This window comes from Carassius carassius, chromosome 38 (assembly GCF_963082965.1).
Source record: "Carassius carassius chromosome 38, fCarCar2.1, whole genome shotgun sequence".
Classification (NCBI taxonomy): domain Eukaryota; kingdom Metazoa; phylum Chordata; class Actinopteri; order Cypriniformes; family Cyprinidae; genus Carassius; species Carassius carassius.
The window spans coordinates 26,305,635-26,324,267 of NC_081792.1; the positions used below are offsets into that span (position 1 = coordinate 26,305,635).

At 38.8% G+C, this 18,633-nt stretch overlaps 1 long non-coding RNA gene across 2 annotated transcripts; it reads left to right on the plus strand.

Moving 5' to 3' along the window:
* The first annotated feature begins 6,104 nt into the window (after positions 1 to 6,104).
* Positions 6,105 to 9,506, plus strand: LOC132119094 (uncharacterized). Of its 2 annotated transcripts, none has more exons than XR_009426118.1 (4): positions 6,105 to 6,196; positions 6,823 to 6,887; positions 8,083 to 8,173; positions 9,081 to 9,506. It is a non-coding gene; the product is annotated as an uncharacterized LOC132119094 (long non-coding RNA). The 2 variants fall into 2 exon arrangements; XR_009426117.1 differs by lacking the exons at positions 6,105 to 6,196; positions 6,823 to 6,887 and adding exons at positions 7,071 to 7,350; positions 7,903 to 7,995.
* The last annotated feature ends 9,127 nt before the right edge of the window (positions 9,507 to 18,633 follow it).

An 18,633-nucleotide genomic window follows, 5' to 3' on the forward strand; every position in this document is an offset into this window, starting at 1 on the left:
TCATTTTGCATTATTGACACACTGTTTTCCTAATTAATGTTGTTCAGTTGCTTTGACACAATCTGTTTTGTTTAAAGCGCTATATAAATAAAGATGACTTGACTTGACTAAGTCATGAGATGATTCACGAGCATGCAAAACTGGGACACTTTCAGTGGTGAGTGAATTTTGACAAAACATTTCAAACGGGATGTGAAGAGACTTTCAACCAGCACACCAATTTTTTCTTTTTAAACAAATCACCTACCCTGCCTTTAATAATAGACAGTTCTATAGAGCTATAAAGGTAAATGAGTATACTTTAATCAGGTTACATGCCATATTGAATTCTACGTCAATGAAAACGAGGCTGTGAGGTATAGACTTAAAGTCTTTACAATGGCACACACTGCAGATTTTGTATAATAAAAGACTTTCACTGAGATTTTTCATCAGCTCAACAATCCATATGATGTTAAACATCAGTACAATCCATTTAAGTAGTTTTTGTACCACAGCATTTTTACAATCTTTTACCGTCAAAATTTTTATTTATTTCGATAAGGATTTGATGAGAAATGTTTGAGTTCATACTGAGATCTCTTACAGAGATTGAGACATTGAGACATTGTTGAGATCTCTTCTAAATGAGACACATGTGAGATCAACGGAGAGGAATCTGAGAAGCAGAAGATGTCAGGAAAATGTAAGTTTGTTTACTCTTCATTCTCTCTCATTGTGTAGAAAAAACAACTGAGAGACCTTCTGTCTAATTCACTTTTTTTTTTATATAGAAAAGCCTCATGTGACAGAGATATCTGATTGTGATGTATGCTTAAAAATGGCCAAATCTGGCACACTTGTTTCATGGGAGAAAATTATTTTTTGTGAAAACACAGGTTTGAGGTGCCATCACACTATACATTGTGCTCCATCCATATGGATGTGGAATATAAGAGTCAGTATTTTGCTGCATCCTGAAAATTTGTTTATTGAAAAAATAATAGAGGATCCAATAGAGAGAGAAATTGTTGACAGAAGTGTTCATTGCTGAAGAGTGTCTTCATTTTTTTAATAACTAAGACGAGAGTAAACATGCATCATGGCAGTAAACTATTTTAAACATACTGTTTAAAAATACTGTTAAAAGTAAAAATTTACACCGCCTCATATTATGTTTCCCATATTCATTGTGGGGTCTAACATAAGCTAGCCAATCAAAAAAGTCCCGTCCTTTTTTCCCCAATAAGACCTGCCCAACTTTTGTATCAGGAGGAGCTCAATCACCAAAGTTGGAATCTGAAAGCATTTTTTCTTCTAGTTGCCATGGCAGCATAAGAGCCAAAACCTTTCTGTTTTCAGCTGACATGAAAATCAATGTGAAAAGTTGCTTCTCTCACTCTTTCTCACCTGACAGTGCATCATATCTTGGCCTCCATAAATAGTTCTTTTCATTAAGAGCTGATGGAAATCAAGGGGCAAAGAAAGAACAGTGCCAACTCCTAAATCCAACACTGCAGATATCCAATCTCCAGCCTTAAGTATTTATCACCGCAAATACCTACATGAAGTGATTTTAACAAATAGCTTTCAACCAAATTATCCGTGCCAGCATGGTAAAATCCCAGTGTACTACATCACGGATTCCCCTTTACTCCAACTCAGCCACTTTTACCCCTTTATTCACCTCGTGCACTTATCTTTATATATAAATGTCCCTTCCCTCTCTGGTTTTATATATTCCCCCATCTTTTCCCCACGTTAATAGCCTTTAACATAGTACAGTATTGCCCTGGTAACAAAGAGAAGCTTCCTCAAGCCATTAATCACGATGACAAGTCCTTTGTTGTCAGTTAGCAGCTGTGTGTGGAGGAACATTACTCTTCTATTCTGGCCCGCGGTGCCGAGTCGGCCCGCTCTGCTCCTCTTTTCATGAGGAATCGGAAACTGGAGGGTCCAACCCCTGCTCGCTTATCAGCTGCTAATTGAACTCCCAGCTGTTAAGAAAATGGTCCCTGTGTGTATTTTCAGACGAGTTTTGGCAGATATTGCAGCCTGGAGTGAACTTCGGGAATGTCTGCCAGCCACGCTAGTTTCTAAAGGTTAATAATTTGTTTTTGATGAAGGATGATGGCAAACTTTCAGTCGTGTGAAACAGTATTTTAAATGACCGGCCCTCTGAGAATTCCCTGCGTGTCAACGTCTCAACTTCGCTTTTGGCTCTAGGGCTGATTAGCAAACCTTTTCACAGCGATAGTTATAGCTGTAGGCACTCCGAAACGCTGTGAAACTAAGTATTTACTCGCCTGTTAGCCGGTGACTTTATTTGAGGTTGCAAACATTGCAATATTTAATGGCCATATTGTTTTTTTTATTGTTTTTTTATCTAGGATGCCTAATTTAATTCCTACAGAACTCCATGTGGTGAAACATTTGTGGGATATTGCATTAAACTACTAAAAAGACAGTATGTGGAACAAAATCATTTTATGTCATAAATTATATTCATATTATATATTACTGTAAAAAAAGTAAGATAACTATGCTAAAAATAAATACTTGAAATCATTGAGAAGGCATTATACTGATGAAAAGTGACATTTATCATGTTAAAAAAGATATATATATATTTAAAATAAATGCTGCACAACTGTTTTCAATGATCAATGATTCAGTGATAATGATTCAGTAATAGGCTAATAATAAATATTTCTTAACCCATTTGGCGTTTGGTATTTTGCGTTTTATTATAGGACAGGAAGTGAAGTGGGACAAGCCGGGACTCGAACATCTGAAGTGAGTGTAATATGGTAAAAATAAGACATCTTGGTGGTGCACAGTATTTACTTGTTAAAGTATATTCTATTGGGACAATTATTTAATTTAAAAAAATAATAATAATAAAAAAAAATCTAAATATACTTATCCACCTTATTTTCACTGTAAGAGTGGGCGTGGCCATTGGTAAATTTAGTAGGTCTGGCTTCTGGTGTCACCTGCTTCCAGCTATTTAGCTGTATAAAACTGCTCATTTTGCTGCTTGATAATGCAAACTGGTGTGTCTTACCATATTATTTTAATGTATTATCTGGTTTGTAATCACTGTTTTTTTTGCAAACAGTACTACCCTTCACTGCACTTTGTTATTCTTCTCATTTTTTCCCTACGGCGGCTAATGAACCGGAAGTCTTACACATTCACAGAAAACAGCTTACTTCCACACTGACAAATAAGATGGATATGACTGTTCAAAAATATTTTTGAATGGTAATTTTTCTAAATGGTGTTTAATGGTGTGCAGGGTGTTAATTTCGGGCTCTAGCTGTGGACGACCACCTCACTGTTTTGTAAAAAGCAAACCAAATTCTAGCTAGTTTGCAGTGAACTCCAATTAACCACTGAGTGTTTTACCTCCCAAAAGTAGTGCGCTCTAATTGGCCATGACATGTGGTTGGCGCTCCAGGTTTCCTCCCTACCCACCATCAAACAGACATGAAAAACAATCCGCAATGCGCAACAAAGTAACAAAACCAGCACTGCTATGTATAAACATGACTCACATTGCTGTGGTTTTCGTCCTAACTGCTGTTGTTGTGTAGATTAGGTCTGTGAGAATCACCGTGCGGTATTAGCCCGCTAAGCGCTAACTGCTGTCCTACTGCCAAAAGCCTGGAGTCAGTGCCTGTCTCTGGAGCTGTGTTTGGAGCCGAGCGCCTCCAGATGAACTTTCCTTCACCCTGCCTCCCACAACTGCTGTGACTGCCACTAGCTCGCTTACAGGCCTCCTCTGAAAGTGACAAAAAGCCTCTGCTGTGTGGTGACGGGCCTTGTTCTGTCTCTCTCCTCGTTCACCCCCATTTCCCATTCCCACTGTTTCTCTTTCAAAATGGGATGCATAAATGTGCATGTGTGTGTGTTTAAGACTGTGAGGGAGAGAATGAGAGTGAGCAGGGTGTCTCTGTAAGCTCAGCAGAATCCCTCACTAATGAAGTCCTTCCTCTCACCTATAGCATCTGTTTACAGTGTTCTTCCTTTATTTTGCATAATATATGTGCATATAGGCTTGTTTGAGTCCGCGTTTGAGTGTGTCTCAGCTCCAGCCATATGTGACTGAGATAACAAGTTCCACAAATTAATGATGCTGTCGTAAACATATTTTTGGAGCCATGCTAAGTTTATATCATATAGTCTACATGTTCAAGTGTCTGGCTTCCTGAATTCTGCATTATATTAAGAAATATTTTTTTGAAATTTTAGACTGGTGCTTAATCCGGTTACTGTACCTGAAGAGGAAATCCTGACGGTGCCCCTGGTGGTTATGGACATGAATGACACCTGATGGTTTTCACCTCATGGACGATGAAACGTGAAAAAAACAACAACTCATATTTTCATTCAAGGAATGACCTGAGTTATAGAAACCAAAATGCCTTGGAACACGCTAGAACACACTACCTGCAAATCACCACTTAAAACACCCTAGCAACCACATAGCAATGACATGGAGAAACTTTAGCAACTGCAGAACGATGCTCTAAAAACACTTAGAACACCTTTGCAACTGCATAGCAACGCCCTAATAAACATTTAGAGCAATGTTTTCATAACAATGCCATGACAACCATTTTGAACACCTTAGCAACTACATAACACAGCTTAGCAACCACATACCAAGGCAACAAAAAACATTTAGTAAGCACATAGCTTGAGCATTCGGGTTTTTGCACAGGAAAACACCACTGACATTTTCTTTAGAAATTGTAAATCTGTATTTGTGAAAGCTACAGCTGCTAACTACATTGGCAATAAGTGACTAATTAGCTCATCATAAAAAAACATCATGGGTCCCTGTCTGCTTAATTAGCTTGAAGAGTCCACATGCTTAAGATCCTCTCATGGTCTTTAGAGCATCGTAATCGATAGGAAACAAGCCGGATAATTTCACATACAGTACACTCTTGAATGGCTGAAACAATGGATGAACTATGCTAACATGTTGATGCTTCTGATCTATGGAATAAAGTTGAAAATGTGAGTAGATTTTGGCAATGGAAATGTGCCACCAGAACAGGTGTTTTCAGAGCATTGCTAAGGAGTGTGTTCATTTAATCTGAACAATGTCTTAAGGTGTGGTAACCATAGTCTCTTGGGACCCAGGCAGAATATTGTCCTCTGTAGAGGACATTATATTTTAGTGAATTTCTTTGAGACACTACATGCTACAGTTTTAAGTCTGGATGTCCTGTTCAGAGCACATTTTTAGAGAGATCACGTGTTTGGAGGTTTGATCATAAACCCTGGTATGACTGATATTGACAGAATGATCAAATTTAGCACTCTTAGGGGAAATACAAAGTTTTGTAATTATCATTTTAATAGGGCTACTTTTAAAATTGTTTGTTGTAAATAATGATCTCAGAAAAATGGGGTTTCAAAGTGGAATTTGATTTTTTGTTATGAAACAGGGCATCATTTTCAAACATGTTTTCTGTAGAGGACACCAGGGCAAACATCTTGGCATTTACAGTAGTAGAGACAAAACAAGTCAACAGGGTGATAAATTATATATAAATATTCCTATGAAATATGAGATAAGTTATTATTACTCCCAATATTACAATTCTTTTTTCATTATGGTTTGCCCCAAAAAACCTGCATAATATGCAAATGATATGCAATGTATAGATACATTGTATAGAATGAGAATACCAATTTATGGACAACTATGAGCTTTTCATGTCTATTATTATCTTTTTATATTTGACTTTGTCCTGGCATCCTCTTCAAAGGACATTGAATAAAATATGAATAAATGTATTTATTATTAATATTATTAAAAAAAAATTTCAGAAATGTTTTTCTCCATTTGTTTCTTATGCTTTAAGCCAGGGGTCACCAAACTCGGTCCTGGAGGGCTGGTGTCCTGCAGATTGTTGCTCCAACCCTAATCAAACACACCTGAACCAGATAATCAAGGTCTTAATAGGTATACTTGAAACATCTAGACAGGTGTGTGTGTATTGGGGCAAATTGGAGCTAAACTCTGCAGGACACCAGCCCTCCAAGACCAAGTTTGGTGACCCCTGCTCGAAGGCAGTGGTTCCCAGACTCGTTCCTGGAGGCCCCCCAGAATTGCACATTTTGCATCTCTCCTTTGTCTTGATGCAACCATTTCAGGTCTTGCAGTCTCTACTTATGAGCTGATGATCTGAATCAGGTGTGTTTGATTTAAGGAGACATGGAAAACCTGCAGTGCTGGGGGGCATCCAGGAACATGATTGGGAACCACTTCCCTAGGCAATGTAATGACTGTTATTTTTTTTCCTCAGGAGGAGTACCATCACCATTATTAAATATTTAAATAAATAATATCATATCCAGTTTGCTTTGCTGCCAATGTAGCTCTGTTGCACCTGTGCTAAGGCTTCTTATCACAACAGCAGCTCCTCTTCCTGGAGAATGTGTGCGTGCAATGCATTGGTCAAGCATTCATGTTTAAGTTTGCTTGCTTGGGTCGAGAATATATCTGGCCTTAGAGTTAAAGGTTTGTTCAGCAGTAATAGGCATGCAGAACTATTTCTTCAATGAGAGCACTATTCCCAAAAGAACTCAAAGTTTCCCAACTAATTTTATCAGTGTAACTAGTTAAAGTAAAAGTGTGATTATGTCCTTAAAAAGCTAAATGAAACTGTCTTTCTTAACCTGGATGAATGAATATGAAGCCGATGATTAAGTGATTAATCATAATTAGGAAGCCATTTAGTGGTCATACTTCATAACAAGGCATCATGTCTCTGCTTCTGATAAAGTGATAATTAACCCCTAATCATCTTCTCTCTCAAGGTGCATCACCTCTGATGCTGAATATGAGGAATATAAGAGAGAAAAAAAACAGCAAACAACTGAAGGTAAGAGAAGCACCAGTGGCTTGATAGCAGTTTCCAAGATTATAGTTTTTGTATGTATATATATCATATATCACATGTCAGTTTTTTTTTTTTTAATACTCACTTTTGACTCTTAGCGGGTGTTAATTTTGGACTTTTTGCCTTGAAGTCTTCAGTTACACTGAATACTAAATTCCTAGGTGTGAGATAAATCCATGAGGGGAACGGTGTTAGCAGACGAGCACACATGACTACTTTTAAAGTTTGTAAGGATTCTTCACGAGCGCAGTGTCACGTTCAGTAGAGCCGGGAGTTGATTTTCACAGTCTATGAGGAGGATGACCACATTAATCACTACTTTGAATTTTGAATCTTGGCACTTTCGCGCAAGGCGGCTTTCCGTGCCTTTGAGGGAGATAAGGCAATCTTTCACCATCTCTAATAGAATTAAAAATAGAGAAGATGAAGCGGATCGAAAGTGAGGGTGAGAGTGGGCGAGGAGTTTGATACTCTTGATTTGATCCAATCAGGCTAGTGGACCATTTATTTACAAAAAACTGTAGCTAACAATGTATTACTCATAAAAGCAACCTTAAGTGCTTAGACGATCATGTCGAAGAAAGAGTCTATACAAATGTGCAAAACAATGAGATAAAAAAATCTATTAAATAAGAGAAAATCTGAGAGATAAGCCGATTTATGACTTTCCCCATCGACGGCTAGTCAGAAAGAGAGACTTGTTTGCTGGGATGTTTATTCACATTTCAACAACAAAATGTTTGTTTTATAACTAAAAAAATGAACAGTGAAGATACTCATTAATATGCATCAAAGAGAAAAATTAATAAAGCCATAGAATTCAGCTTATTTTCATATGAACAAGCCTTGCAAACAGTTTAGATGTGATTGCAGCATCGTACTGTGATTCTTCAATTAGGGAAACTTTTAAATGTTTTTTTTTAATAATCTGGTTTTAAATGATAGATGATAATGTTTTGTTTTGTGTCTCTTTAATTTCCTTTTCCTTATTTATAAGTGTTGAAAGGTTTAACTTTACATTCGTGATGAATCTTTTAACACCTATGAGACATAGTTTGGAGAAGTTTTGTTTTTCAAGATACTCAAAAATGTAAGTATCGCCCATTAGCGAGAAACAAAGACTGTCTTATGATTCATTTCTGATGGAATAAGCAAAGTCTTCTCGCTATGGTTCCAGAGCTGAAGACAACATAATAAGATCAGCGGGCGGTAACCTGTCATGACCATCTACACACTTCATGCTTGGCCTATAATGTGAGATGCTAGAGGTGTGTGATTTTTGCAGAGGGCTTAACTTTGAATGTCACATTGATCACACTTGCTGATTCGGCTGTCAGGAATGTAATTAATGTCGCTTTGGATGTTCTCAAACTGTCATCGCTGGTAAGAGCTACAGATATTCTGCATTGGATCTGTGACTCACAGTGTATTTTTACCTCACTCACAGCACGCTGTTTATGTTTTAAAGGGCAGTTGACAGTCATTTTAGCATTTTACTTTATACACATTAATTGCTTGATAAGTAATTGTGAGTTATGAGAAGTGGAGGAATGGAGGCTTGGTAAAAATAGGAATTAAAATCACAAATATTATATATATATATATATATATATATATATATATATATATATATATATATATATATATAAGCTATAGCTATACTAATTAAACTACAGTAGATTAAATTATTCTAAAATTAACCAATAGTGACTTCTAATCAATTCAATATTTTAAAACATGATTGTATTTTATACTATTTTTAATAATAAGAATGACTCTCATTTCACAAGATCTGATTTCCCTGTAAAATAAATAAATAAATAATTCAGCCTTAGCTGGTTTAATCTGTTCTCTCAATCTGACCAGTTGACAATTGTCACTGGAAAAAAGCCCTATACATCCAGCAAATTTGCTTGACAAGGCCAGGAGACCATTAAACCAGCAAACCATTTTCATTATACAACCCTATTAATTTGAATTATAATGATGTGATTAATATAAACTAAAAGACTGCTTCTTTTAAATGTGATGTTTTCCATATTTTGAACAAACAAGTCGGAATTTGTGTGAAATTAAAAGATTTGCTCATTTAATCAGCTCATTTACATCTTTGTTAAAGCAGCTGCCAAAAAGGTTTTTTTTTTACTATTCTTCATTGTGTTTTGTGTGTCATAGCGGATTCTGGTGATTTTTGCATCCTCGTCATGGTGAGCAGAGCTGCAGGGCTTCCCAATGTGATTACCCTAAAATTGGCTCTGAATCCTGTGTGATTTGCTGGTGTGTTTGAAGTTGGCGGAAAATTTAGGAAGCCTTTGAGTGGCTGTCTGAACTGAATTTGACCCGTTTGTTTGTTCCATCCTTCCAGTCTTTGGTCTGGCGTTCGGATGGCGTTTGATTAAAACTTCACATTAGCCTTTGATGAGAGCAGGCTTCTCCTTTGTAGCGCACGCTCCATCTGGAGCACCGGCCACCATACAGCTGCCATCTTCATTGTGACATTCTCCCATACCCTCGGTCCACTGTTAAAGGGATAGTTCGGCCAAAAAAAAAAACAGTTGTCAGTATAATAGTTCTCAAAATCCATATGTTTTCTTCTTTTAAAATTTTTCTTCAAGAATATTGCTACTTCTTTTATTTGACTAAGAATAATAATTATTATTAAAAATGATAATGATAATTGTTAAAATACATATTAAATATTATAAGTATATGTGTTACAGGTTGAGGTAGTGCTAAACGTAAAATAAAGTGTGAGATGAGGATCTGGAACAAAATAAGGAGTTTACTGATGAGGACGGAGAATACAGACAATATACAAGATTTACATTTAGCATTAACATACAGCTTAGACACATATAACATTCAACATCGACATCAACAATCACGGACCAGGAGGAACTGAACAGAACGGGTATTTATGCACACAGAAGGTAATGAGGAAACAGGAGACAGGTGAGGATCAATCAATAAACTAAAACAAGAAAAGGAAGAGGACCAAATAAGGAGACAAAAGTTCATAAATGTGACAGTTCGCCCCCTCCCGGAAATGGTGCGTCCTCGCACCGCAAGAGGAATACCAGTGGAGGGAGGGTGGGGGTTCTGGAGGCGGGCGATGAGTAGGCCAGGAGCAGTTGATGAGGGAGCATGGAGGTAGGGACCAGGGCGGAGTGGATGGAGGGAGGAGCCAGGGAGGAGCCCGGAGCAGGAGGAGCCAGATGGTCCACCAGAGACCAGCCAGGACGGAGATCTACGGTGGAGTCGACAGCGGGAGGAGCCACGGTGGAGAAGCGGCCGACGACACCAGGGGGCCGACAGGAGGAGACTGCACCGGTGGGTGTGGAGCCCAAGATGGAGCAGCACAGCCGCAGAGCCTGGGTGACGTCGAGGATCCGGAGGGCCTAGGTGGAGCAGAAGGCTCTAGCGACCAAGGCGGAGGCGGGGTCCTGGAAGACCGCTGTGGAGCCGGAGTAACGGAGGATGACGGTGGAACCAGAGGGAAGGAGGAGTCTGATAGAGCCGGAGGGATGGAGTGACGAGGTGGAACCAGAGGAGTGGAGTCCCGAGGCGGCGGATGGTCGACGACTGACCAAGGTGGAGCCGGAGGGACGAGGGAGCCCGGTGAAGCAGGTGGGATGACAGGCCACGGTGGAGACGAGGGAGCTAGGAGCCAAGGCAGAGCCGCTGGGTCGAAGGACCGAGGAGGAGTCCAGGGCTCGGAGGCTGGAGGCGGAGACAGGGCCTTAACATGCCAAGGCGGAGCTGGAGACTGGCAGTCCAGCGGCGAACCATCACGCCCAGATGGCGCGGACTGAGAGTGAGCTGCGGGACTGACTGGCACCAGCAGGGATGACGAGGAACTGGCTGGTCTAGGAGGAGGAGAGAGAGGAAGGATGGGAGGAAACACAGGAGGATCAGGGCTGGACGGAACCAGCGGAAATGGAGCAGAGGGACTGGCAGGTTTAGGAGGAGGTGGGAGAGGGAGGCTGGGAGGGAACACAGGAGACACAGAAGATTAAGAGCTGGGCGGAACTAGCGGAGACACAGAAGATTCAGAGCTGGGCGGAACCAGCGGATACACAGAAGATTCAGAGCTGGGCGGAATCAGCGGAGACACAGAAGATTCAGAGCTGGGCGGAACCAGCGGAGAGACAGGAAATTCATAGCTGGGCGGAACCAGCGGAGAGACAGAAAATTCATAGCTGGGCGGAACCAGCGGAGAGACAGAAAATTCAGGGCTGGGCGGAACCAGCGGAGAGATAGAAAATTCATAGCTGGGCGGAACCAGCGGAGAGACAGAAAATTCAGGGCTGGGCGGAACCAGCGGAGAAACAGAAAACTCAGGGCTGGGCGGAACCAGCGGAGAAACAGAAAACTCAGGGCTGGGCGGAACCAGCGGAGAAACAGAAAACTCAGGGCTGGGCGGAACCAGCGGAGAAACAGAAAATTCATAGCTGGGCGGAACCAGCGGAGAAACAGAAAATTCAGGGCTGGGCGGAACCAGCGGAGAAACAGAAATTTCAGGGCTGGGCGGAACCAGCGGAGAAAAAGAAAATTCAGGGCTGGGCGGAACCAGCGGAGAAACAGAAAATTCATAGCTGGGCGGAACCAGCTGAGAAACAGAAAAATCAGGGCTGGGTGGACACAGCGGAAATGGAGCATAGGAACTGACTGGAGGAGGTAGGAGTGGGAGACTGAGAGGGTATACAAGGGGATCAGGGCTGGATGGAACCAGCGGAAAAACAGGGGATACAGGAATTACCTCCATAGACCAGTCCATGAGATCCATAAGTTGCTCCATATTTCCCGAGATCGAATACAGCTCACCCTCAATCGCAGGAGTGTGGGCAGGGCGTTCCTCCACGCCCTCGATCTCCACGAGGACTCCCACGATACACAGTGTTGCCGGCTCGCACACCTGGTCAGTCGCGCTCTCGACGTCCTGAATCGGCTCGGGCTCTGCGGCTGCGGTGGGCTCTGGCTCCGTGTGGCCTGATGGTGGCTGGCTGGTCTCTGGGTCGGGAGTGGGGCTGGAGATATCCTCTTCGGCGGTGCTGATGGTCCACGAAGATCCATTCTTCTCCAGCACCCACTCCACGAAAGCGGCGAAATCCTCTCGGGGACCGTTCGCTGGTAGGCGTGCCTTACTCCGCTCACTCAGGCCGGTGTAGAAAAAGTTAGAGAGTGAGCGGTCGGGGAAGTGAGTAAGGCACGCCAGATCTAAAAAGTCCCTGGTGTGGTCCTCCAGCGAACGGTCCAGTTGCTCCAGGCATAGGAGACGGACTGCTGGGATGGCCATTCCGGGAGAGGAGGAAAAAAAAAGGCAAAAAATAAATGAAAGAAAAAACGCCGCTAAAAAATAAACTATACTGTTTAGGTCCGTGATTCTGTTACAGGTTGAGGTAGTGCTAAACGTATAATAAAGTGTGAGATGAGGATCTGGAACAAAATAAGGAGTTTACTGATGAGGACGGAGAATACAGACAATATACAAGATTTACATTTAGCATTAACATACAGCTTAGACACATATAACATTCAACATCGACATCAACAATCACGGACCAGGAGGAACTGAACAGAACGGGTATTTATGCACACAGAAGGTAATGAGGAAACAGGAGACAGGTGAGGATCAATCAATAAACTAAAACAAGAAAAGGAAGAGGACCAAATAAGGAGACAAAAGTTCATAAATATGACAATATGTTCCTGTAGCTCAATTGGTAGAGCATTGCACTATCAAGCGCAAGGTTGAGGGTTCGATTCCCCGGGAACACATGATAGGTAAAAGTTGATAGCCTGAATGCACTGTAAGTCGCTTTGGATAAAAGCGTCTGCTAAATGTAATTTTAATTTATTTCATATACATATACATTTAAATTATTTTATATAATCTTTTATATATTTTTTAATTATTTATTTATTGACTTTATTGGCAATCCTGTTTTGCAGAGGAAGCTTCTATAGCATATTTTACCCCCAAATTCACTTAATGCAAACATATAAATAATGATAAATTATAATAATTTAGTAAATATATTTTCATTTTTATTATATAATATGGAAGAAAGATTAAAGAATATGGCTGCTCTTTATATTTTATGTGTATATTTTTAAATAAATGTGTATAGTAATATTTCTTGAAAATAAATTATTATTATTTTTATACTATAACATTATATAATTCTTTATATTTATATAAATAAACAGATACTATAAATATATAGCCTTCATTTTTTCTGTGTAATTTATTTATTTATTTACTAGTAAGATAACAATCATATATTTTGCAGAGGAAGCCTCTATAACTTATGACAAATAACACATTTTACCCCCATATTCACTTAATTTTATATCCACATATATATGGGGTGGTGTTGGCGCAGTGGATAAGACACATGCCTTTGGTGTGAGAGACCTGGGTTCGAATCCACTGTGAGACACCAATGTGTCCCTGAGCAAGACACTTAACCCCTAGTTGCTCCAGAGGCGTGCGACCTCTGACGTGTATATAGCAATTGTAAGTTGCTTTGGATAAAAGCGTCAGATAAATGTAAATATATATTATACCATATATTTTTCGGACTATAAGTCGCACCTGAGTATAAGTCGCATCAGTCCAAAAATACGTCATGATGAGGAAAAAAACATATATAAGTCGCACTGGACTATAAGTCGCATTTATTTAGAACCAAGAGAAAACATTACAGTCAACAGCCGCGAGAGGGCGCTCTATGCTGCTCAATGGTAGACTACAGGAGCACTGAGCAGCATAGAGCGCCCTCTCGCGGCTGTAGACGGTAATGTTTTCTCTTGGTTCATTTCTCTTAGTTCATTTCTCTTGGTTCATGTCAAATTAATTTTAATATATAAGTCACACCTGACTATAAGTCGCAGGACCAGCCAAACTATGAAAAAAAGTGCTACTTATAGTCCGGAAAATACGGTATATATATATATATATATATACAGTGCAGACCAAAAGTTTGGACACACCTTCTCATTCAAAGAGTTTTCTTTATTTTCATGACTATGAAAATTGTAGAGTCACAATGAAGGCATCAAGGTTTATTTGACCAAGAAGGAGAGTGATGGGGTGCTGCGCCAGATGACCTGGCCTCCACAGTCACCGGACCTGAACCCAATCGAGATGGTTTAGGGGTGTGCTGGACCACAGACAGAAGACAAAAGGGCCAACAAGTGCTAAGCATCTCTCGGAACTCCTTCAAGACTGTTGGAAGACCATTTCAGGTGACTAGCTCTTGAAGCTCATCAAGAGAATGCCAAGAGTGTGCAAAGCAGTAATCAAAGCAAAAGGTGGCTACTTTGAAGAACCTACAATATGACATATTTTCAGTTGTTTCACACTTTTTTGTTACGTATATAATTCCATATATAATTCCACATGTGTTAATTCAGAGTTTTGATGCCATCAGTGTGAATCTACAATTTTCATAGTCATGAAAATAAAGAAAACTCTTTGAATGAGAAGGTGTGTCCAAACTTTTGCTCTGTAATATATATATATATATATATATATATATATATATATATATATATATATATATATATATATATTGAAGTACATGGCTGCTGTTTTCTGTACAATGATGTACAAAAAAGGCACAAAAGCATGCAGTGAATATATCTTATGCATGACATTATAAGTCTAATGAAGTAATATAATATACCAAATTAATTTTGGAGTAAACTATCAATTTAAAGTTACCAAACATCCAGAAAAGTCTTTGTCTGTGAGTTTATCTCAGTAAAAAAGAACAAAGCGATGATGTAATAGCAACAAGAGAACAACAAGTCCTGCCAATAGCAGATGACGTCAGACAACAATACATGCCATGATGTGTTAACACAGAACACCATTTTGTTAATACCAATACCATTTCTTCATAAAATACATTAATCTTATCCACATTCTAGGCATGAGGATGATTCATTGCAATACTGATTACATTTATTATGTTTTCTCCATAAATTGGTGAATCCATTAGACTACACAAGCAGGTTTATATATAGCAGGCACTCTGCGTCCAGGACCCGTGTAGTGACCCGCACCATCTGCTGCCACGCAGTGCCACAAAATGGCAGGCCGCAGGGTACCCAAGCAGGTAATTCAAGGCTGACGTGTGCTAACCGCGCTGCCTGAGCGTCCATCAAGCGCACATGCACGTCAGTTCCCCAGCAGTGCTTCTCATGCTGCAGTATGTAAGGGTTTATTAAACACTTGGAGGCTGGGTAGTGCGGGCACATCAGGATGAGAGTGAACGGTTGGGTGCTTGTTGCTTGAGGGATACGGCCAGAGAAAAGTTCATTGTAGTAGGTCAATGTTGCTAAAGCTTTCTACAACATTCATGTGTGATATTTTTTATTCCAAAAATGAAAAAATGTAAATAAGAAATTAGATTCTCATTGAAGAAATCTCATTGATACTTTTTTTCTTTCTATTTTACACCTCACTGTAAAAAACATGCTGCCTTAGTACAATCAACTTAACTGTGTACAGTATGTAATTTAAACTTAAATTACATCAGACTGACTTAAAAACACGAGTTCTTTAAAAGTTGAAAGATGAACTTATTTGAATATATATATTAGTATATATATATATATATATATATATATATATATATATATATATATATATATATATATATATATATATATATATAATTTTTATTTATTTATTTATTTTTTATTTTTTTGGTGCGTATGTTCTGGGAAACTTCAATAGCCTTGTGAGGAAAGAGAGAAATTTGGGAAAGATGTTGTGGTGAAGGTTTCAGTCCCGTATGATCCGTCGATGTGTGATCCCTTCCTCTATCTCAGTTCTCCTCAGCTCCTTTTCACAGAAGCACACATTGTTTCTTCCACAGAGCGAATTGTCGCGTTTAATTTTGATCATGCCTTAATGATGTCCCACTGACAGCTTTTAGAAAACAAAGAGCTGCAATCAGTGAGAAATGAAATACTCTTGATTTTAATGACATGATTTGGTTATGAGCAGATAGACATATGGTTTAAACTGATTACAAGTTATATTGCATTATCGCTCGTTCTCTCTCTCCCTCTCTCTCTTTTTTCTGAGAATACCTGTCATTTATGCTTTCTTTATGTTCAGTCATTGAAATGGAACAAAATGGCTTTGATTTTTGTTTTTCTTTGAATTAAAATCAGTCAGAACCTCAAATTATTATAAACCAGCATATGTGGAGATTTGAGCACATCTGTATTTTTGATTAAAAAAAAAAATTTCATTAGTTTCTGCAAAGTTGCTGAGAACCCAGAAATCATGCAGGTGATATTTAACGTCAATGATTGCTCATCCAAGCAATAATAGTGTAGAAATATATGTATTTATATATCAAACAACCATTGAACACATCCATAATGCAGGAAGCGCTAAAGCAGCTTTGATGTTAAAATGTAATCATGGGCTTTAATCATTTAATTGTTCTTGTGCGTTGTCTGAGTATTTAGGTAGCATCATTCGTGTGGGTGTTGCTCCACGTCTGGTGAAAGGAGAACAGCTGTAAAGCTCAGATGCCGGGCTGCTCTCGTCTCCTGAGGATTAGTAACTAAAGAGCTAAAGAAGCCTCTTCTGATAAAACCTTAACGCTGGTGCGTCTAAAAGCACACTGCTGAGGAAATGAATTCATTTTAATCTGAACACTATCTGGATATTCTAGTGCTAAATGCATAAAGGAATGTAATAGAAAATATGAAATCAATCCGTATGATTTAGTCACCCATCCTTAAAATGTTCTGGTCTTTTTTGCACACTGCAGAGACACAATAGAAGTTCTTGGCCCTAAAATAGACATAGAGGAAGCAGCCTTAAACACTGCATAAAGTATTGTTCCCTGCGTTTTGGGCAGGAAGATAGTGTGTTATGTAATAATGTTGTTTGCTTTTTTTTTTTTCTTTGTCACAATACATAGTTTTAAATGAACATACTGTATGATACTGTACAAAAGTTTGAGGTTGGTTAGATTTATGATGTCTCTTATGCTCACCGAGGCTGCATTTATTTGATCTAAAACAGTAATATTGTTTAAAATAACTGTTCTATGTAAAAAATATCATTTATTCCTGTTATGTAAAGCTGAATTTTCAGCATCATTACTCCAGTCTTCAGTGTTACATGATTCTTCAGAAACCATTCTAATATGCTGATTTGCTGATATTGACAGCAGTTGAGCTGCTTCATATTAAAAAGTCTTTCTTATCACTTTTAATTTAATGCATCCTTGCTGAATAGAATGATTAATTTCCTTAAATGTTATATATATATATATATATATATATATATATATATATATATATATATATTACGGACACCAGACTTTTAAATGGTAGTGTATATGTAAAAACTTGCTTTCTGCATACATAATGCAGATTTTATATCTTGACTCATGTATATTAATTACCTGATGTGGAGTTTACTTACATACATTTTGCTCAATAACTATTTGACCAGTGACCCTTATTGCACATTTACAGATGCTACCATCTGGTTTAAAGTTGATGTTTCACATTCTCAGCAATTTGTTTCTTGTTGCCAAGCAACGTGACACTTTTATAATATTTCTGGGAAGGTTTAATGTCTGCCAGGCATAGATCATTGAAGTCTGATGACTAAAAATGAACAGCAAACCACACCTTAAATCATGAAGTCTGTGGCACAAATGTTGTGGTATGAGTTACACGTTGAAGTTTAATACTTGGAGTCAGATGTTTGTTCAAATCATTACAGGAACAATTCACCCAAAAAATGAATATTTACGCCATCTGAGATGTAGATGAGTTTGTTTCTCCATCAGAACAGATTTGGAGAAATATAGCATTACATCACTTGTTCACTGATGGATCCTCTGTAGTGAATGGGTGCCATCAGAATGAGATTCCAATCAGCTATTAAAAATGAGTTTGTGTATTGCAAACATATTTTTTACAAGATGATAATTATTGGACTGGAGTGGTGTGGATTACTTGTGGATTATTTTGATGTTTTGTACTCTCATTCTGACGGCACCCATTCACTGCAAATGATCCATTGCTGAACAAGTGATGTAATGCTAAATTTCTCTAAATCTGATTCCACGAAGAAACAAACTCATCTACACCTTGGATGGCCCAAGGATGAGTATATTTTCTGCAAATGCTTATTTTTGAGTAAACTGTTCCTTTAATTTTAAGTATAATAATAACTGAGCAGTACTAGAATTTGAACAACATACAGTATAAGATCTAAATTGGGCTGGAGTTACAAACAGAGGCTCATAGACTCCTCTTCTTCACAAGGGGGACTGAACAGCGCTAGCTGTGACCAGCACAACATCTTCCCTGTGTTCTCAGCCTGAGCAGGAAAGACATTGGCAGGCGAGACGCAGACCCTCACTTTGGCTCCGAATCCCCCCAGTGTCTCTCCTTCTCTCTTCAGTCTGTTTCTCCCGCCCAGCTGCAGAGCCAGAGATGGAGCTAGACTGGTTTATGCTATCACTGCTTTACTTTAAACTTTTATTGATGACATTTGACCAACATTCTTCCATGTTATAATGCTTATTTTAAAAAAAATCATTCCAGTTCTACTAAGAAGAGCTGTGTAATTCTACTAATTACAGAATATGACTCTAAGGAATACTAGATTATATAATAACCATTGTCCAGGCAACAGACTTTTAAGTTTCATATCTCTCATGTAACTCATGCA